Below are 9,201 nucleotides of genomic sequence, written 5' to 3'. Positions count from 1 at the left end.
ACAAAGCTACACATTGGGCTATCTGTGCTCTGTTCACCACGTGTATCGAAACCCGATTTCTAGTATTGTAAGTCCGCAGACATGCCGCTGTGCCATTGGGGGGCTATTCCAAGGTTACATTGTCAAATGGTTTGATTTATTCTTACGGGAATTGAACCTAGGATTGTAGCATTGTACTTTGTTTGTTTATCTGTTTGTAGTTCAGCACAAAGCTACACAATGGGCTGGCTATCTGTGCTTTGACTACCACCCACCGGTATCGAAATTCGGATTTTAGTATTATAAGTCTGTAGACTTACTGCTATGCCACTAGAGGGCTAGCGTTGTAAATCCGTAAACGTATCACTAATTCACCATGGGATTTATCGTGAATCAATAGTTAAACAACTCAGTAGAATTGTAACGACTTTAAGAGTGGCTGTATTAGTTTTTTTTAACGTCAAATGTTATGATTTAAAACTTGAAAATTTCAAACTTCATGCGAACGGAGACTAAAAGGTCAGATTAGAGACTCCTATACGATTCAGGTATAGCCATTCCTAATTTTGAACTACAAGCCAATGGGAACACAACCATCTAGCAGCACCCGCTGTCAAAAGAATTGTGTTCGGCTCTTTTGAACCGAACAATGGGATTAACTGTCAATTTAGAGTTGAAATTGTGGAGCAGCATTACTTGAGCTTCGGAGTCCTCGATACGCAGCCCGCAACGCTAACTACCACTCCACGCCAGTCTTTGTTGTATAAAATCTGGATAATTTTTATTTATACTTTTGTTTTATATGTTCCTAATACTACCAAGTTATTTACTGTTTTGTTTTTGTTTTGTTCCTATCACAAATCAATTATTTAAAAATAATGCCTTAACATTTAAAATTGAAACAAAAACTACAATACACGTAGTGGACTTTAGAATTCTCTTAAAACCACAGTCTTCTTGAGAGGCCCAAAACTATAAATTATTGAAGCTGAAGGAACACGTAGCTTATCTGATTTCGCTCAAAGCAATCCTGACTTAAAATTAACCATAACTCAGGCTTTCTGGAGTTACCAAACGTACACAATGTTGAAATGAGTGTCTCGCGTAACTCAACGAAACCACTCTACTCTTGAATAGTTTGCTAGCACGAACTCTTCATTACTAACTGTTAGCACTTTGTATTTATGTTGAAACCACTAAGACTATCTGACGCCGTTCCTAGTTTTGAATTATTTACCGAAGAAAAGACAGCCAGCCAACAGTAATTGCTACCACCCATCATCCACGCTAAGGAATTAAAGGCCACTCTTATAACGCACCCACAGGTTAAAATGGGGAAATATTTTGTGGTTTCGCATGGATTCAAATGCGGCTTGGTAGCTCCGTAATCCATAGCTCTGCCACAGAGTCAACCCTTATTTTACAATTAATACAAGTTCTATTTTTCAATTAAACTATCGCCTATTATTATTTACTTATTATATTGTTTATTTTGTTTTAGGGCACAACTACACAAAAGGCTATCTGCCCTCCGTTCATTGTGGGTAATCAAATTTCAGATCTTGCTTTGAAAGCCCGTGAACTTACCCCTGTTTGTTTGTTTGAAATTTCGCGCAAAGCTACACGAGGGCTATCTGCGCTAGCCGTCCTTAATGTAGCACTGAAAGACTAGAGGGAAGGCAGCTAGTCATCATCACCCATCGTCGACTCTTGGGCTACTCTTTTACCAAAGAATAGTGGGATTGACCGTCACATTATAACGTCCCCGCGGTTGATGGGTAATCGAACCCGCGACCCTCAGATTACGAGTCGAGCGCCCTAACTAGGCTTAAAAATCTAGGCTTAACTAATATTTACAATATTATTTTATGCTAGAAATTATACCAAAATCTTATCAAACTTATCATATCTGATAACAAAACTTATACAAGATAAATTCTTAATACCGAATAATACAATATACTTTCAAACATACCGCAAACTTTTCATATCAACAGTTTTACAGATATGTAGGTATTTACAATATACGTACTTGATTATCATAATTAACATTTTTTTTAGTGGTACTCTCATTTCTGTAATTCGATTTTTCAACGTTCTTTGTTTATTGATAAATTATATATGTTTTCAAATAAAAACTTATTTTAACTAATTAGGCTAGAAATTCCATAAACAGGCGAATATTCTCAAAGAACAATTATTAAAATTCGATATTTTCAAAGAACACTTATTATTAAAATAGAAGTATCAAGGAGGAAAACTACTACTGAGAAACTTAATACAGGTTCTGCTAGCACCAGAAGACAAGTGAACACTTAAACCATTCATGGCTTATTTCCCCAGATAACTACTGTTCTATTTGCTAAATAAAAGATCCATTGTTTCTTCTTTTTTTAATTCCGAATATCGAGTAAACCTACCTACACCAATCCCAATGACGATTCGAAAAGGTCTGATGAAAAACCTCACAATATAAGTGGTAATATGTTTCGCAATTCACGTGCGCTTAACTCACATCCATCACTCAGTTTAATTTATCACTCGAACAATGAGTTTGAAAAGAATTGTTTAATATATTACCAAGTGGAGTTTAAAGTCCTCATCCATAAAAAAAAAACAGTATTAGCGTGAAATTGTTCTGTGTTGTTATTTGTATAGAAATTGTAAGAACAATTTCAAGTAGCTTCGAAAAGAAATGTTTTTTCGAATATTAAAAGTTTCACAAAACCGTAAACATTTTAACTGTATAGTTTGTGGAAGTATTGACATTTTATCTATGTTAACAGACTGATCCACTGAAAAAAAAATGGGCTAACGTTATCCTTGGCAAAAGTCAACGTTGTTTCTTTTTTGTTAACAAATGTCTCTTTCACAACTCTTTTGTAATTAAAAAAAAATGATAAAATAACTATCGTATTTATAAACAATAAATTATAAGTCGCTCAAGAATTTTTAGGTAATTAAGGGTCATATTTTGTGAAACTAAAAGGATTTTTTTTTGGGGGAGGGGGGAATTTGAGAAATTAATGTAATTGACCGAGACAGATAGATGCTATGAAATTGTATTTAAAATTGTATTTTACTGCATGCCATATTTGTCCTTTTTCCTCTTTTTCTATTTTAGCTTCAAATATTTAGCTTATTTTATCTTACATGATCTTACTAAACTTGACATCCTCCGGTGAGATAGCGTTGACCCAGAAAAGGCATATTATTCTTTTTATTTTTTAATTAAACAACACTGGTATTTGAGATGAAACTTCAGTAATAACACAGCAGTCACTCAGTCTGATACGTAACACGCACACACACACGATTACGACTGTTAGACACTTGAAAATACAGGCTACAGGAATTAATTAAATACCACAAATCAATCACTTATCCTGTTAGCTTTTCTAATCTATATGGTAATGTCACCCTCTCAAAATAATAGCATAAAATAACGAGTTTTTGTTGACGTACTTTTAACAAATACTGAAGTCTGTCAGAAATCATGAATATAATTAGTTAAACTGTCAGAAATTCCGTGTGTTTTTGTCATACAAACGATTACTTTGGGGGAAAGAAAAGAAAGAGAGAACTCTATTTCACACTGTCGATTATTTACTGAGATTTATATTACTCCAAGCAGACGTTTTTGTTTTACCTGTTCTTGGAAATTAGAAACATAACGATCAGACCCAGCTCCGGGATTTCGTCGTAATAGCAAGTTAAAAAAGAATACAGAATGAGAGCTTTTTGAGTGACCGATTCTTCTAAAAACCAAAACAAACAAAAACCACGACGCCCTAAGCTCCTGAACTTTATTAAAGAAGTTAAAACGCAAGCGTTACGTAAACGCAAAAAAAATACAATATTTAAAACTGACGATTCAAATTGAAAGTTTCTAGTATATACTGAGTCCCATTACTTGTTCTTATTAATATGGTTAATGGTCTCTAGAGGACGGAGGATGAAAACAGACCCTCGTGCAAGCCAGTAACAGGGTTATGTGACAAAATGAAATGGACAACTAAAGAAATGGCTTGCTTAACATTAAAATTATTAAAAAAAAGGAATACCCACGTGTTTGAGAAATAAGATAAAAATTGTCACATTAATAGCAAATACTGTATCTGTCTATCATTCTGAACTGATAAACTAAAGAGAAGACAACTCACCACAAATTATTCTCTCTCTTCTAGCTCACCGAATAGTGAGTAGGATTTGACAATGAGACTCGAAACCTGAACCTATATATATATATTTAGAGAGAGAGAGAAAGGTAAACAGAAAACATTTGAAATGTTATAGTGCCCGGTAATCAATCACACATCATCTTAGTATCTCAACTAATCTGAGAACACTCCTGCGCTCGATAAATTTAAGTTAAAAGCCACAAAACTCCAACCCATCCTCTGTTTATGCAGTTATAAAATTTAATTAAACTTCCATTGTTAAAAATAAATCGGTTATTCAACTTCACTAAACAAGTTTAATATAATAAAATTCTTTATAATCGATGATAATTCATTTCCTCGTAAACGCGTCTACACCTGAAAGAATATGAGGACACACAAATTAAACATTTAACTCATTTTAAAATTCAATGAAAGCAGCGAAATAATACAGAAATATCTTTGAGTTTCTGAAAACATTTCGTGAAAAATCGGTTTAATTTCATTAAAAAAAAAAACTTGAAGATTATTTACACAAACAACTTGTTGTGTTTTGTGCTTTAGTTACGCCTGTTCGTTGGTTGTTTCTGAGCAGGGTACATAAAACTCCAAAACTCTCTTCATGAGTTTTAAATCGAAAACAAACCATGATAAAACACAAATGACTATACATATTATTAGTTTTTACTGCGGATTCTAAAGCTAGTAAATGGCCACCATCAGTTACTCGAGATCCTACATAGGCTGTGTTCACTGAGAGGAGCCCCACAGTGGCACAGCGATATGTCTGCAGACTTACAACGCTAGAAACCAGGTTTCGATTCCCGTGGGGGAGGGGCTAATTTTAAACGTATAGACTAGAGAGAAGGCAGCTAATCTACAGCACCCACCGCCATTTCTTAGGCTACTCTTAACTGCTTAAATATAGTGTAAAGTGAGATTTGAACGATACTCTTATATAGTGCACTTACCGTCCAGAAGTGCAGAGGGCGTTGTTGCCATCAACATGTCACGAACTATAAATTTTCACATATTAAAACGATTGTGTTTTGGTTCAGAATGTATCTCGGAAATTTTTCATTGAGATCAAATCAATGTTCAATCAATGACGTTGGATCGGATTCTCTTGCAATAAAATAATAGGCGTTCATTGACAATATTCACTACCTTGGTCACTTTTTTGTAACATAAAAATGTCAACTACATAATCAGATGCAGTAGAAAATACCGTATCTGTTTATATATTAATAATTATGTATAATTAGATATTACATCAATTAATCTAATTGAGGTTGTATGCATGACACAGATTAGCCCCCCAGTGGCACAGCATTATGTCTGCGGACTTACAACGCTAGAAACCGGGTTTCGATACCAGAGCACAGAGTCCATTGTGTAGCTTTGTGCTTAACTTCAAACAACAACTATAAAAAAAAAAGACACATAATTACTCGACTCTAGCATGGCCTCATCAAGTGACAACTCGAAGAACTAGGATATTACTTAACCTAAAGTTATATAATCAATCAGAGAATGTAACGGGGGTTCTCTATTCGAATAAAAACACCATGATGAACATATCTACATATCCAATGAAGACAACCACTGGTTCTCTCAAGCTTTGTTTTTTCTTCCAATTATTTATGGTTAGTTTTCTGTTTTTTTGTTGTTTGTTTTAAAAAGTGCATAGTCCAAATACCATCAATTTTGGTTTTAATTCTAGACCTTGCAAGTTAAAAGATATCAATACATTTATTACCAACTGTTTACAAATATTAAAGTTTCCGTTAAATAACACGATGAAGTCCAAACACAAGCCAATATATGTATTTTTAAATTGATATTGTCTGTTTGTTTTGAATTTCGCGCAAAGCTACACGAGGGTTATCTGCGCTAGCCGTCCCTAATTTAGCAGTGTAAGACTAGAGGGAAGGCAGCTAGTCATCACCACCCACCGCCAACTCTTGGGCTACTCTTTTACCAACGAATAGTGGGATTGAACGTCACATTATAACGCCTCCACGGCTGAAAGGGCAAGCATGTTTGGTGTGACAGGGAATCGAACCCGCGACCCGCAGATTGCGAGTCGAACGCCCTAACCACCTGGCCAATATTGATATTATGGTCTCGTTTATTACAATTTTAACTTATACAAAATGAAGTAACAAATCTTTCGAAGTGTTTTAAAACAAACTTCGATTAGCAGCCACGACTAGTGCCTAGATGTTCTAATACACTTATCATTTGCAATTACATTCCCCTAAAGGTAATAACTAATGAATTAGTAGCTCAAAGTGCTGCACAAGAGTGTATTGTAAGCTCAAAATCTCGTGTATATGTTATTAGTTTAAGACAATGCCAGGGCGCGTGAAAAGGTAACGATTCTCTCGAGGATGCGCCCAGCATAGAACTGACTAAATTAATGTTTACACTCTGAAAATAATTTCATTCTACAATCCCACCAATCGTAACTCGCTATTAATTCGCTTGCGTCCAAAGCGCAGAGACGAAAGTATACACCATAATTGAGTTTTTACTTTTTCGTGAATTGGTTTTAAATCTTTTCAATTACAGAGACGAAACCTTTCAATGTATAGCTCACATCTTATTAATTAAGCTGATAAACTTAAGAAGTTAAAACTTCTCCCAATGATACTGCACGACTACTATAGTCGAAACCTGAACAGGCTTTATTGTAAATTTGCATATTCAAAGCGTCGAATTGCCTTTAAACTAATAAAATTCTGAAAAAAAACTTTTCTTTCTCCAAATAATGTTATTTTGTTTTACTGAGCGAAAAAAAAAGAAGCATATATTTGTTCAGTTATTTATCTAACAGTATCTTCAGTAGTCCCGGCATAGCCAGGTGATCAGGGCGCTCGACTCGCAATGTGGAGATTGTAGGTTCGAATCCTCCTCCCACCAAACATGCTCGCCCTTTCAGCCGTGAAGGCGTAATAATGTGACGGTCAATCCTACTATTCGTCGGTAAAAGAGTAGCCCAAGAGTTGGCGGTGGGTGGTGATGACTAGCTGCCTTCTCTCTAGTCTTTCACTGTTAAATTAGGGACGGCCAGCGCAGGTAGCCCTCGTGTAGCTTTGCGCGAAATTCAAAAACAAACAAACAAATCTTCGGTAATTATGTTACATGCACGTCAAGCTTAAATTGTTTTGGAAATACTTACAAGCTATATTTGAAATATTACGACAGAGGGAGCTAGTCAACAGCAACCACTACAATATCTGTTTTCTGTAAAAAATTTCCATAATCACTCCTCTGGGGTCCGGAGCGGACCAAAACATAAAAAATTAATTTAAAAAATATTTAAATGATAATAAACTATTAAGTTGGAAACCAAAAACAGTAAAATTCAAAATATCTTCCTATGTTAATCAGTAAATGAATATTGAATATTACAACGTGTTTCTTTTTTTACCACCTAAACTGAGTGTAACAATTTACCACAAACTAGATGAATACTGAAGGTACTCACAACAACAAACATGTACGTCCTGCCATCTGTCGGCGCCAATGTTTACAAAATATTTGGGATCCGTAAAGACCCCGAAAGACTAACGCAGGGTTAACCCGATAGTGAGATATATCAGTTACTCTTATAGCAAATCCACGACCTCAGAGTTCTAAACACGTTTATGCGATATCTCTGTGAGAACCTAGAACCGACGAATTCACAGTCTAGGCACACTAACCATTCGGCCACGACTGGCTTATTTCGTGCAGCTTTACGTTACTAATAATTGTCACGAACAGCTTTTGATACTAATTGGAATTTCTATTCTCAACAAGTTAAATAAACCTTCAGAAAGCGAGTAAATAAATAACTTCTAAGTTGATTTTACTATAATACAAAAGTTGCTTCTTTGATTTTTCAACTAAACGAAATAAACATTTAATACTCTGAAAAAGCTCTATCAGTCATGGTTATAACACGTAAAAAAACAAAAAAACAGGAACGCTGGTTTGTTAGTGGAAGTAACTGGAGCTTCAGAAGGTTTGTTTCGGATATTCGCAGAAAGATTCATGCTATCCATAATAGATGTCCCTCATTTAGAACTAATAGACCATATTGTTTGTTAAAGTTAAGCACAAAGCTACACAATGGGCTATCTGTGCTCTGCCCACCACGAGTATCGAAACCCGGTTTCTAGCGTTGTAAGTCCGAAGACATACCGCTGTGCTACTAGGGGGTAATAGACTAGAAGGAAAGTAGCTAGTCAACAGCGCCCACTACCTTATTGGAACTACTTTAGTTAAACAGTGGGATTTGACTGTTACTCTTATAATGCACCTATGGCTCCAAAGTGCGTTTTTTTTGTTGTTGTTGTTGTTTCGGCAACGAGACGCGAATCGGAATCTCTGAATCCACTAACCTCTAGACTCCTGACATTTAAAGTTCAATGACGTAGGCAGCTGCCCATCTTTTCAATATAAACGCATCAGAATTAGAAAAATTTATCTCAGAAAACACAGGTAAATGCGTAAAATTAAATCCAGAACCCAAAATCTTCCAGGGTCCTAAGGTGATACCTGAATCCTGCCTGTAAATGGGTGTTCCTGTGGCTCACATTCCCTCGCTTCGCTTCCCTACTTTTAATTTGTCTCCTACACCTTTGAAGTTGATCTAATAAACTTTACATTTTCTTTAAAATATTAGTTATAACTTTTTAACTTTTGAATGCGTTTACGATATTTACAGGATAAGAAGTAATTATAGTATTTGTTTTCAATATCTTTCAGCCCTCCAATGGCGAAACGGTATGTCTGCGGACTTACAACGCTAGAATCCGGGTTTCGATACCCATGGTGGGCAGAGCACAGATATCCCATTGTGTAGCTTTGTGCTTAACTACAAACAAACAGTAATGCAATAAACAATGAACCGTGCTAAGAAACGGTGGGAGTAAAAAGTTAAACAATGGTTACTAAATTTCATTTTTGAAAACTCAATTTAAAAGCAGGATACCATTTTATAAGAAAATTACCCTTCAACTCCTTTTTCATGCAAAAACTACCATGGATAACAGTGCTTAATGCCTCCCCC

This window comes from Limulus polyphemus, unplaced genomic scaffold (genome assembly GCF_000517525.1).
Source record: "Limulus polyphemus unplaced genomic scaffold, Limulus_polyphemus-2.1.2 Scaffold4597, whole genome shotgun sequence".
In the NCBI taxonomy this organism is placed as follows: Eukaryota; Metazoa; Arthropoda; class Merostomata; order Xiphosura; family Limulidae; genus Limulus; species Limulus polyphemus.
Note: the sequence above shows the minus strand (reverse complement) of the source record.